General features: G+C 31.4%; 1 protein-coding gene across 21 annotated transcripts in view; it reads right to left on the reverse strand.

Moving 5' to 3' along the window:
• The window catches only part of LOC141452377 (neuroligin-4, X-linked-like), a 673353-nt gene that overhangs the window by 227935 nt on the left and 431325 nt on the right, over window positions 1–14093 (reverse strand). For 13 of the 21 annotated variants that reach the window (XM_074124451.1, XM_074124443.1, XM_074124436.1 and 10 more), the window contains exons 1-3: window positions 5357–5524; window positions 3915–4100; window positions 980–1120 (exon numbers count right to left, since the gene is read on the reverse strand). The exons of 1 other annotated variant lie outside the window; for it this stretch is intronic. The gene's annotated coding sequence lies outside the window, so the exon portion shown is untranslated. Of the gene's footprint in view, window positions 1–416; window positions 540–979; window positions 1121–3719; window positions 3744–3914; window positions 4101–5188; window positions 5275–5356; window positions 5525–5613; window positions 5795–14093 lie in introns of those variants that run through there. 7 more of the 21 variants (XM_074124454.1, XM_074124455.1, XM_074124453.1 and 4 more) reach the window with 7 other exon arrangements.

Raw genomic sequence — 14093 nt, forward strand, 5'->3', positions numbered from 1 at the left:
TAGATTCTTTTCTTCGTGAATATCACTTTTTTTTCTCGTGACAGTTTGTGCTTAGAACTGAATCAGACTTAGATTCAGTTAAACACTGATGATTACGCGTTGGGAAGAATTAGCCTCAACTTAGCCAGTGAATTGATTTCACATCAAAACGAACTGGAATAATAATATTTCGATGCCTTTCTGATCGGTATTAATTCGATTTATAGTACTTTTTTTTCTTTGGTAGGAAGAATTTGTTTTAATCAACATGTTTTAAAATTTGTACAACACATCTGTAACCTTAATTGCTAGACCGGGATATATGTTCTAAATAATACATAAATAAAGTAAGAAAAAGAAGGTCGGCAGTTCTAAATGGCGGAGAACATGCTTTTGTCCTTTGGGATCCCATTCCAACGTGCACACAGAGAACTTACATATGAGAGACCCAAGAGAACTCTACAATACATCTTTGAAGTTACAATGGATTAGCTCATCAGTTTAATGTTACACAACTAGCATCTTACTACTCTTGAACAGTTACTTCAATATAGGGAGTACTGCAAAGAAAATAACAAACATGGTCATTTCTATAGAAATGAGAGACGACAGAATGTACTTTATAATATAAAAGTAAAGAAAGGAAATACTTGGAAATGTCTGGGTTAACTATGACAGAAAGTGGATTCCATGGTAAAGTGGAGAGAAGACAGGATAAAGGATGAAAAGAATGCTATATATACTATATAAAATCTCTCACTCGTCCGGTTCTGAGTACCTCTTTTTGAATTGCAGCATTATACTGCTCAGAAATTCGTACGTGATACAGAATTAAGTGATATATCTATCTCACAATTTTCCACGAATATGATTTCTACTTCCTAACACTATTGGGTAAGAGTAAACTGCACCATTTTTAATTGCATTAGCTCATGTTCTGATAGAATGATTTAAGAATACACTAAACAATAATAAAAACGATACATTTTGATTCTCATACCACTTTTTCTTACTTCTACTCTCTGAACTCCAAACATTTGAGTCATATTTAATTTTTGAGCAACTCCACCGTTTATAATTTGTACATTACAGTCAAAAGTAACCTTATTCCAATCCCTTCATAAAAACTGCTCTCCCTAAACTGATAAAAGCAAAATTATTAATATATATGAGTATTTTAAAGTAGGTATGGTGTCAGCTGAAACACCCTAAATTCAGAAAAATGCATTAATTAAGTGCTACCGATTTTTTTTTTTTTAATTTGGTTACTTCAATTTCATTTTCACATACAGTGGAGTCTCGGTCATCCGTCATGACCGGTACCGGACACGTGACGCATAGTCGAATAGACGGATAATGGATAAAAAACAGGAAAATTTCCAGATTCTTTTGTTTAACGTGTATAAAACTTTGTATTAACTGGTATACATATTTTATACGTTTATACGCTTAAGCCTTAAAGGTCAGGTATCTTTCATTATTCAATTCATTCTATTATGTATTAAAATTAATAAATACAATGTCTGCGACATCTAATCGGTTTTGTGGGCGGATTTGTTTGTGGTTGATCTTTTTAGGAAAAACCCCACAAACTGTGGAATGATGGACACGAGTAAGTCCCTAAAAGACAAAGGAAAAAATCTCAAAAGAAAGTTTTCTTTTTAAAATAATTTTTTGGGTCTTTTTTTAATTTTTTAAATACTGAGGAGAGTGACGGTTAATTGGAATAGACGGATAAAAGGGTGACGGATAACCGAGACTCCACTGTAGTTGTACATAAGATTGGTGTGTCTTCTGTCCTGTCTGTTTATGTGCAAAACAGAAAGTACACCAACTTTACATGTAACAATGTAAACAATAATAATAATAATAATAATAATAATATAACTGTCAATAGCACAAGCCCTGAAGATGACCTAGTCTCTAGGACGAAAGCTAGGCAAAAATACAAAATTAAGACTGGAATTCTTTCTTCCTTGATAATAACATAATTAATTAATTATGGATTAATAAGTTAATCGCCAAAATCGATAAACAATACTCAACAGTTAATTGATTTACATGTAAGTGATGCTTATCAGAAGTTATACTAAAAAAACATACCACAAAATTAAAGCTTAGCTAAATAATTAAAATCTTGAAAGTTAATAAAACTTGGCTAACAATCACTTATCTTAAATAAAGTAATAAAAAAGTATCGAAATCATGGATCGTAAAAATAATGCTAAAACTAGGAGATCTTCTAAGTATTTTGATCCTAAATTGGAGTAGATATTTGATTGATTGAAACGTGAATATTTTATTTTATTGTTACTATTATTATTATTTTTAATGATTTAAGGCGCGTCAACATCTAAGGTTAATGGCGCCCGGAGCTTTTTTCAGTGCACTGCCGGCCTCCGGAAGTGTATTATTATTATTATTATTATTATTATTATTATTATTATTATTATTTAAAGGAATATGAATTATCCTTCGAATTATCATATGTATGGAAGACAACATTTCGTTTGCTCTTCCTATTATCCTGTTCACGTGTCTAATAAATAAGTAGTTACTTCTGGCATATGAACTAGATTTTTAACTATTAGTGAAGATAGTGGAACGTTGTAAATGATTTTGTTTAGAAACGGATGAATGAGTATATTTACTGATTATTCAGCAGCCATAAAAGAAACAATAGATCAGCTGTTACTCGACAAGATTTAAGTGATAAAGGTATAAGTTGGTCTAGTAGGTTATCAAATGGAGTGTCGAAAAAAAGTGGCATCCTATAAAAACATCTATAATCCCTACAATCTCTTAATATGAGTATAGTAATAGGAACAGAACCATATTACAAAATGGTTCTTACAAAAGAGAAGTATTGATTATGGAAAGGTCGGTAAAATTCTTGGGAATTTGCCAAATAAAACTTGGGGCTGTTATTCCTTAGTAAATGTACGGTTAATTTGTTTGTGAAAGGTTTTGTAGGTAAAAATCATCCTAAGATTGTCGGTTGAGGTCTGCCTCCTCAATATAATGCGGCATCACAAAACACTAATTAATATTCAACAACAATCAATTACCTAAACATGTTTAAACAGCGAGTTCAGTTAAGACCAAAACACTCATTACGAGGTACCCTGTTCTAAAAACTTTTCCGTTTAGAGCAGAAATTGTCTGTAACGATTATAAATAAGATTTTAATTTTACATAATAGAGGACTTGTCAAACTCCCCAATCAAATGACATTCAAAACTAAACTAATTTCTGATACACAACGCACTATCTAACTGAACAGCAAAAAATTCAACATATTTTTAACTTTTGAAAAAGCTGCTTCAACTATCGAAAAATTGGAATTATCTGAAAATGCACGTTTTCTTTTTTAGCCAAATTTCACAAATCTAAGCGTATTCCAAAATTTAGTTAAAACAAAAAAAAAGTACTCGTACTTAAAACTAAATTTAGCATAAAGAAATTCAGGCAGACCGCATAATTAATGTTTTAGATACCTGCCTACTTGTCTCCCAAGAACCTAATAAAACCAGTGAGCTCCCACATTAGATATGATAGTGATGATATTGAAAGTTTACTATGTAATGCTATGATAGGACTTAAAGCATTATTATTGAAGATTTTAGGTACGTTCATTGAATCATCTGAAAAATAGCTAATTCTTACATCGAGGAAATTCTCTTTTAAAGCATCTAACTAAATAAATAAAATAATCAAATAAGCCAGGAAAAAATACTTACAAACTTATTAAACGGACTGCTTACCTGTAACAACACAAAAAGAAGACATTATTACCTTAAATGTTGATGAAGAATTGTATTTATGAAACAAATAAAAAAAAAAGACGATGTCGACAGCATTGGGTGCTCAAATCAGAGATTAATTGAATTATTTTGGGAGGCTATCTCATCAACTTAAGAACATATAAAAGTTACCTTTATTGTGGTTAATATATTTTGTTTGCAACTTTTGGCAGTTTTGTAATTCTTCAATTAAATCTGTAGGTGGCAATCAGAAATATTCAGTTTCTCAGCTATCTTGGCATCCTTGGCAAGAATGTTTGCCCTTTCATTTGCTTTAACCTCGCAATGATCTCTCTCCCAAAATGATACAAAATAAAACTGGAAAAATCAAGCTTTTATAAAAAATGTTAAACTCAATAAAAATAAAGAAAAATAAAATAAAAAAATAAAAACCTATGATTGGTTACATTTTTGTTAGGTTAGGAAATAAATCATAGAAACAATAATAGTATAAACAAAACTCGAAAGGAAAAAAAAAAAAAAAAAAAAAAATAACCGGATCGATGCAGCATTTGCAAAAGTTTCATCTAGTGTAGATAAATCGTTTTTTGTTCGCCCTGCATGTCCAAGAAGTTGGTTTCGTTGAATAACACTTATTTCAGGTAATAATTCAATACATTCTTTATCTCATACAGAGTTCATGCCGAGTAGACTATCGCATCTCGACGACATAATGTAGCATCTTGGAAGACAGTGTTCCTCAAGTCTCACCGTAGCCTGGTGCCTAGCCCTTGGAACATGAATGAGGAAGAATTCCCTTTTTTGGTAGAGTTCTCGGATGAAATAAAGGCCAAAGACATTTGTTACGAACAGACGCCCGCGGTCGTCAACTCCTTCAAGGTTCCTAAACCTCTTGTCTAGCCTAACAAGCACTAGGGAGATATTTGTACTCTGAATTATAACAAGTACGTGTCCATTTTCACGCAACGTTTTTATTCTTCTGTAAAATGGGAAGCGTTATGGGTGTTAATGGGTTGGAGTAATGAGCAGCTGGAATTTGCCTGTGGGTACGCTAAACTGAAGTAGGAGCCTACATCATCTACTTTAGGCCTTATGTATAGTAACTGTAAGAGGGGTGGGTTAGAGTATGTGCCATTATGCTGGGATACCCGTAGGGGTCCATAAAAAAGTGGCATCTCCACTTCCCGCTTCGAGAAATATTTAATGTTAATTATAATTTACCCCTCCACATATGAAGTTTAATACCGCATTTCCTGTGGTAAGAGAGAAGACTTTTGATGACAGAGTCTAATTCTTATTTCTTTTTCCTAAGACTCTTATCTTGAATCTACATTCTCATTTACTCACGGACATCCTGTAAATCTTTTCTATTCTATAAAGATAGCATTACTAGAATAATTGTCACAATTTGCAGTATATGATAATTGGGAAATCGCTTTACTAACTGCACACATGCGATATCCTCTAAAGCAATAACCACCATGTTCTTTCGCAACAATTTGGTACGGAGATCGCAGCGAACTTTATCTTTCTGTGGAAAAACTTTTTTTAAAATCCGTAGGGGAAAATTATACTAGAGGCAATTATTTCATTATTATATTTCATATGCTTACGAATTAGATTTTCATCTTTAGTTGATTTGAGGTCAAATCTCTCTAGTATTTTTTTTTGTTTTTTTTTTTTTTTTTTTTTGGATCAGCGAAAAGTGCGCAGTTCAATGCTCCTTTTTTAATCTGGTCGCCATTACATTGTTCTAGTTAAGCCATTGAAATAAAGTAATACTGAAAAATAGTAATAAAAACCTCATCGAAATAAAGTAGAAATTTCTTGCGAGAAAAAAGATTATCCGTTTAATCCAAACGAGACTTACCCACAATTCAAACTTGAGGTATTCCTTTTCTAGAACAAATCCTGATTCCTAATTAAGTTCCATCCAAGCAGCATGACCAGAATATATTGCGCCAAACCAAATTTTATTTTTTATTATGGGTTATTTTTATAAACTGCTTACAACCGTGTTTGATTTATAAGCTATCATTGCCTCATCTACGCTAGATCCAGAAATCAACAAGAATCAATCAATAATAAAGTTACAGACTTCTAAAACAAACATAGTTGAAATAATGAAAAAAATAAATGATTAATATTTAAAATATGAAAACAAAGTTAAACTTGTTTAACATTTATAGAAATAATATTAAATTAATTTTTTTTTTTTCACTTTGTATATTTACAACTTCAACAATTGTTGCATCCAGTAAATTTGATCTTACTGGTTCAGTTCTCTTGTAATGTCATGGTTAGAGCAATCACCCACTGGTGAAACTCTTTCACAATGATTTAATCACAACAGATCTCTAGGCCACTTCCGCTTCAGTCGACGAGGAGGATTGTCTGGAAGGTTTAGAGAGGAGAGTTGTTGGACAAGAGGATTAAGATGGAGAGCTAGGAGGCTGTGAAATTTACGGTAGCGAGACTTTATTAGGTCAGTGACGAAAGGGATGTGAAGGTCGGTGTGTATTGTAAGGTTAGAAATGTAGTATGGAGCATTCAGGATTTTCCGTAGGATTTTTGACATTCCATGTCAAATCAACACGGGCTCTGAACCTCACCATCTCGGATTTTCTTGAAATTTGGCACATGTGTACTATTGGTATAGACTTGGAAAAATATGAAATTTTACTGTGATATGTCAACTGGTTTATGAGTTACAGGGCTGTAAAATTGCCAAAAATGGGCTGAAAAACAGGGAACCCCGTGTTTTTGAATTACTGTAGAAGATTTCCTAATTGAGCTACAGACTTGGGATTGGTGTCATTTTATAGCATATATAATGCCCTTTCCTGTGATATGCGACACCATATGGGTTAGGAAAAATAAAGTTTGTTAAATTTAAATTTTTTAAAAAGTACATATTTTAAAATTTTCAAATTAATTTCATGAATAGCTAGTAGTGTTATGAATCACTGGGCAAAATATTAATTTGGGACGACAATGGCTTCATAGTTAAAAAAAGTTAAGACTAAAGCTCCAATCCGATTAATTCAACTCTGAATTCATGTTAATACAATAATGCTAATAATAATTCCACTAATAAGTCCAAAGTAAAACATACTGTTAAGTAATAGGATCTCCTTATTATTTTAAGCTTGAAAAGGCTTCATTTGTTTGACATGCATCACTTTCTAGTAGGACATATGTAAGTTCTTCCAGTCAGAGTCACAGGATCAATTTTTATCAAACATCCTCTACTGAGACCCAAAGAATATCGGCATTTCTTGGATGCCAGATGATTTAGAGGGTCCAGCTGGATGAAGAAAAGTTACTTTTACTTCATCAAGTTCTTCATTTTTCTCTAAAACATATCCAAGCCACCAGTTTCTTTATAGTCTACACTGATATAACCTGATATGTCGGCTAATTTTAGTTTATGAGGGAATTTTGAAACTTCCATTTCGCAAGCTTCTGAGTTCATAGAAAAGTTTTTAACCAATATTTTGGATTTACTTCTGGGAATGAAAGCATGGTATTGCTGTGTTCCTTTAATAGCCAATGCTTGAGCAAACCGATTTTTTAAAAAACACTCAGATTCAACACAGTCTTCCTGGGTTGAATATGCAAAGTCTATGTTGGTGATGTTTTCTACTGCCCACTCAAAAAGTTGTAGTGAAGTTTGGATTTGATTTTCATAGGGTCGTTGCAAACTGGCACGAGCTGCCAGTCTCCTTACCGAACCCCCTACGCCATCACAAGGCCCTTTGCCGACTTAAACCAACTTAAAGAGGCTGTTATCTCAGCCAAAGAAGACTGTTCTTGAACAAAGATATTGAATTGAATTATTTTTGTATAATATGATTAACTGCATAATTTCATTAAAATAATATATTATAATTAATATGATTAATTACTGTTATCATAATTATTAATTCTAAAAATGATTTCAAAATCAATATTTTAAAACTTAATAATTATTATTATGATTCATTGATTCATTATTACTATTTTCAATTTATTTATTACTTTAATTTTATTAAAATATATTTTCCATGAAAAGGAGCATCAGTCTTAAATTTTTTTAACAATGAAGCCATTGTCGTCCCAAATTAATATTTTGCCAAATGATTCATAACACTACTAGCTATTCATGGAATTAATTTGAAAATTTTAAAATATGTACTTTTTAAAAAATTTAAAATTTAGAATTTAAATTTAAATTTAACAAACTTTATTTACCCTAACCCATATGGTGTCGCATATCACAGGAAAGGGCATTATATATGCTATAAAATGACACCAATCTCAAGTCTGTAGCTCAATTAGGAAATCTTCTACAGCAATTCAAAAACACGGGGTTCCCTGTTTTTCAGCCCATTTTTGGCAACTTTACAGCCCTGTAACTCATAAACCAGTTGACATATCACAGTAAAATTTCATATTTTTCCAAGTCTATACCAATAGTACACATGTGCCAAATTTCAAGAAAATCCGAGATGGTAAGGTCAAAAATGGTCTTTTTTTGTGTTGATTTGACATGGAATGACCCTGTAGTGTCTGCAGGCGTTTGGACTTAGAAGGTTTGGTTGAGCCCCACACTTCAGCTCCGTATGTCCATATGGGTGTTAACAGTGTTTTGTAAATTGTCAGTTTGTGATTCAAGTCAAGTTTGGATCTGCGGTCAAGTAGTCTAGTAAGTAGCTTGTAGCGTGTGTTCACGTCTTGTCGTTTCAGTCGAGTATGTGGGTTCCAGGTGAGGCCCTTGTCAATGTACAGTCCTAAGTATCGTACTACATCATAATTTAAATTAAGTATAACATTTGATATAGGGCTAATCTATGTCATCGTTCTCAAGAAAAAGGGTAGAAATTTTACATACTTTCTGACATTTTTCCCTTCTCTTAGTACACTAAGGTATTAAAATTATTTTGTTCGTGTTAAATTTTTGTAACTGAATTTAGTGATTCCCTGAGTCAAACTAATTGGACGGTGTGTGTGAAGAATAAAGAGTATGTCTGTGAAATATGTGTTTAGCATAACTCAAAACCGAGAAATCACAGAAGGAACAAATATAATTTATTTAGGTTCTACTGCCGGTGCCGACAATAACAAGATCATTCACATTTTGTTTAAAAGAAGGTATTTGGTATTCTCGCTCAATACCTAATTAACTAAAATGAACAACATCCTAATGTTAATAAAACATCACGTTATTAAGAATTTAATATAATCATTTATTTAATAAAAGGTTAGGTTCTGTGCTAGATAATTTTTGATTTTATTCGCCAATCTATAACTTTTTTTATTTATATTAACCGGTTTCAAAATCTATCGTTTTTTCCATTCTCTACGGTAGATCTCGGTTTAAACATTTTTATTTCATTTTCATTTTATCAAATTCCTTACATTCTTTCGTAAAGCTTGATTCTATTAAGTTCTTTTTATTCGTTTCTAAAAAAAAGAAGTCCCCGCAAAAGATTAACAAACCTCTGAAAAGCCAATTCATTCATTTACTAGCTCATTGTTGTGCAATTCTAGACTAGAATTGATCCATTAAGTCAATGTTGAAAATCCACCAACTACAGTTTCTGGCACACTGAGATCCATTTTGGTGAAAGCCAAATTGACTTTCTGTGAGAGTAAACTGAACAGTTCTTTACTTCAAGGCATTAACTTCACAACACCAAACGAACAGACAAACAGTTGGAGAGGAAGTTTTATTTTGTTGGCCAGCCTATACTCCAGGCACTTAAATTGATTACTTTAACCGGTAGGGGATTGAGAAATAGTATTAAAAAAGCTTTAAAGTGGTTTAATTAAATTGCTACAAAAAACAGACACAGACCAGAGAATACCTAAAATCTGGTATAATGTGCTGTTGAATAATTGGTACAAGTAACATTTACGTTATTAAATTCTATTACGTATCTCAGTAAAAAAAAAAAAAAAAAAAAATGATTTTATAATGTTTAGTTGTTTGATTGAAGGGTAAACATATGGCGAAACTTAAAATACCGAAACTGATTAGGCACAATTTCATCAACAGAGAACCCACGGTTCATCTCTTAGTAACATCAGTCCTAAAAAGTTCATTCGTTAATAAATAACAAAAAGCTCTTAGTTGTTTTTTAACAGAAATATATTACACTTATCTCATAAAGCAGGACAACCCTAGACCCACCTTGAACAATTTTATGGCCTGCGAAATTCATCTTGAATTTAAAAAAAAATTGTTTATTATCTCCAAATGGAACTGATTGGCTTACAATGTAATAATAAACCGTTTTTGAAAACACAGAATCAAAATAGATTATTATAATACTTATGTCATAAAAGGAAAATTTTCTAATTTCAGAAAAAGTTGTGAGCGCATTTGGATCAACATACCTCAGCCAACGCATGTTTTTTTCGAAAATGAAAATTACTAAAAAGAGCTAAACTGTAAACTTGACGAAAATATGTACATTTTTAGTTCTCTTTACGTTAACAATTGTGCACAATTCTACCTTAATAGCTGTATTTATGAAGGAGATATAAGGTTATAAATAAAATTTGACTGTTTTACATTTCTTTCATATTTCGAACTGCTGTATCTCCGGTCCTATTGGTGTAATCTCTGCGGATACATGTGCAATTATACTACTCGTTTACTTCTTCAATTTTGCATAATTCCAACTTACTAGAATTTTTGGAGAAGATATAATGTGATATAGTTTGGGTATTTTATATTTCTTTCATATTTTATTTGTTTCTTTTTGTCAACCTGACCTGCCTTGAATAAATTTTATACCCTCCATTATTCATCCTAATTTTAGAAAATTTCGTATATTATCTACAAACACGGCTGATTGACTTACAATTAATTTTGAACTAAAACCTATTTTTGAAAGATCAGAATCAAAAATAGATTTTCAAAACACTTATGTCAAAAAATAAATTTTTTCTAATTTAAGAATTCTGGCGCAATTGTTGAGTTCTTTTAGATTAACTTATGTTATAACTTGTGAATCGTTTTTTCGAAAATGAAATTTGCTCAACATAAATCGTGCTCGAACATAACGGATGAAAACCTGGACCACTAGTTATGTTGTGCAAAAACGTGCATTGCGAACTACTTGGAAGTGGAAGTGTTGAGAAACAAATATCGCACTAATTAAATATATTAAATATTATTTGATCATCTCACATTTGTCATTATAATTTGACCTAAGTGGCCCTCACGATCATTTGAGTTGGCCATCCCTGTCTAAAAGCATCTTTTTTGCCATGGTAATGATATAAAAAGCGTCCTCAAAAAGGTTAAGGGAGAAGTTAACATGTTGAGTTTTGGATCGAATATTTAAAATAACTTTCACGTGCTTATTCGATGGTGCTAATCCGAAATTATCTATTCATCGTATAAAATCCAAAAACAAATCACAATTTTCCGGATTAGGAATGCAATGTTTCTGGTTAATACGACACCCTTAAGTGAAAATTGCACATTTAGTATTTTATGCGCAGGTTATGTTGATATAATTACAGATTTTCAACTTAGAAATTTCAGACATAAATATCAATTCACATATTTACTTCAAAACAAGATACTAATCTTCTAATTCTCCTTGGAATGCTAGTTCACATATTCTGTGACACGTTCACATAGTCCACTAGAAGTTGAAAAAAAAAAAAAATCTGGAGACATCCGCAGAAGCAGCTCACTGTAACGTGCTCAAAGTAAAATAGACCAAGAGGCTGTGCATAATCAGCATACTGTACTGCTCTACGTTGGTTTTAAACATTCAGTATGCTGATATTCAGCCTTGGTAAAAGTTTCACAGAAAATTGAGAATCTCTTCTGTCAGTATATGAAACACCGTTATTATACACAATTCTTTGCAACACATGTTCATGTTTACAAGTACAAAGTCTACAGCAAGTTGCTTTGTTAGAGAATAATGTTTTTATTTTATAAAATAAATACATAATTCTCTTAACCATAATCCCATGAAATACCTTGAAATGTATGCTGCCTTTGATTCATAGAAATTGTCCATTATTTCTCTGGTCACATTTATCTACTTCTGTTTATTTTTTCTTTTAAATTAATTCTAAAAACAGATTTTTTTTTACTTATTGATTTTTTTTTTTTCTTTTTGTACAATAATCATCTACCTTTAAAAGCTCACTTTTTATTTTTAATTTTCCAGCTTGGAAACTTTCATTTCCATTATATTATTAATTTTTAAGTTCAAGGTTATTCTTCGTAGAATGTTCTTCAAGGATGCAGGGTGGCATCCTTGCAGGGCATCTCTCTTAGCTCTTCCATCAATCTTTAACCTTGTAATATGAACTGCCCATTTGCTTAGTTCCCATTTTTGATCTTCACATATGTCAAACTTTTTTTTTTACTATTTAAAAAATGTGTCTCATTAAAATATGTCGAGTTTAGAAATACAAAGCTAATACTACTTGCATAATAGTATGACTCAAAGATTGTCTAGATTCTAGATGGAATGCAAAAGGTACAGCGAGTTTACTACAAAATAAGCAATGTAAGTAGAGTTTAAAAATTTAAAGCAGTATAATTTGTACAGAATAAATGATGAAATGTTTCTCAGATGTGAATTAATCATTAACTTCTGCGTATACCATAATATTGATTTAAATTCTCATTTATCCTGTGTCTGATAATAAATAAATAAATATTCAAAAATAACTGTTAATTTTGGGCTTCACTGAGATGTTATAAACAACAGAGAGATTTTTAATATCGCAAGAAGATTTGTTACTGGCGCTCCCCGTTTCTTCTTTAAATTACTTTAATCTAGCCGGCTTTCTAAAATGAACCATAAGGATTTCCCTAGTTCCTCTGATTTTCATTTTTCTTCTTTCTTGAATAATGCACCTTTCACAAAGAATGAAGGTGAACTACAAAATAAAATAAAAAGAAAAGTACGAGATGAAGTTTTGTTTTATAAAGTAAATTTTTGTTTCATAAATTTCACAAAAGAATTTGAACTATTTGTATTATTCAATTGGTAGTTGGAAGTTAAGCTCCGCTTGCAAAAACAGGCAATTATTTTACTTCATTTTACTGATTAATTCAGTAAAATTGATTAATTTACTTGAAAGTTAGTTTAAGGATTTTTCAGCAAAATATTGAAGATGGTGAAGATTTGGGCATTCATCTACACAGTCCGTAACTTTGATTTGATGTATTAGTACAATAGAGAAGGGATTAGCTATGCGGTTGGTATACTGGACTCCCACGCGGAGGTCCCGGGTTCGAATCCAGCTGCTGACCCTTAGATTTTCTCTTCCTAGGAGCTTCTTACAGACAACACTGTCCGCGGTGATGGACAGTGTTGTCTGTAACAAGAGAACACTGTCCGGTAGTGCACTGAAAAAAAGCTCCAGGCGCCAATAACCTTAGATGATGACACGCCTTAAATCAACTAAAAAAAAAAAAAAATTAGTACTGTAAATACTTTCTTCTTTCAAATCCATTAGAATCCGCCACTGTATCACATCTCCTTTGGACGCCTCAGTAAAGGTTATTATTAGCAGCATAGTAGATTCAACTGATACCTGCTTCACCATCTTTAAAAGATCGAAATGGAGGCTGAAAATGCAGCCTGAGTTATGAAACCTGAGTGCTATATCAAAATCTCCTTAACAAAAACTTACAGTTTAAAAAGATAAGTATAAGGGTTGATTAAACGCCAAAAGGTACACAAATCAGCAAGTACCCAACATTTCATTAATACTTCATTGATATTATTTAAGTAATTTTACCGCATTAATTTTCATTAATATTTTTTAAGAATTTATTAGATGTCACATACCCTTTTGCTGGCCATTTTCATCTACAAAATATTTGTTCAAGTAGCACACCATTTAACTTAGATTGACTGTAATATCTATTTATCTATAATAATCAAACTATTGATTACAGGTGAAAAAGAAAACGTTATAAAAAATAAAAAAATATGAGGCTAAAAAATTCATAAACTTTTTTAAAAATTGCTTACACCATCATACATCAATGATTTTATTTATTTATTTTTATTTTTAAATAAAAATCGTCGGTTTAAGTTCTTTCTTCGATTAAAGTAATTGTTATTTTATGAAGTAGTCAATCTGGCTTTATCGTAAATAATATAGTTTTCTTCAATTACATTTTCCATCTAGGTGTTCTTCCCACAATGTTGTGTATATGTAATATAAAATAAATAAGATATGCATATTTTTAGGACAGCTAATTATTCCAGTATTTTACCATAAGTAAAATTAGGGGAACTGAATTAAATTACAATTGAGAAATGAATAAATAATGTTGAATAATCTACTTGTTATTAACTGTGTGTTATTTGT

Source organism: Rhodnius prolixus, unplaced genomic scaffold (assembly GCF_049639745.1).
Source record: "Rhodnius prolixus isolate KJV_2025 unplaced genomic scaffold, Rpr scaffold_3, whole genome shotgun sequence".
Classification (NCBI taxonomy): Eukaryota; Metazoa; Arthropoda; class Insecta; order Hemiptera; family Reduviidae; genus Rhodnius; species Rhodnius prolixus.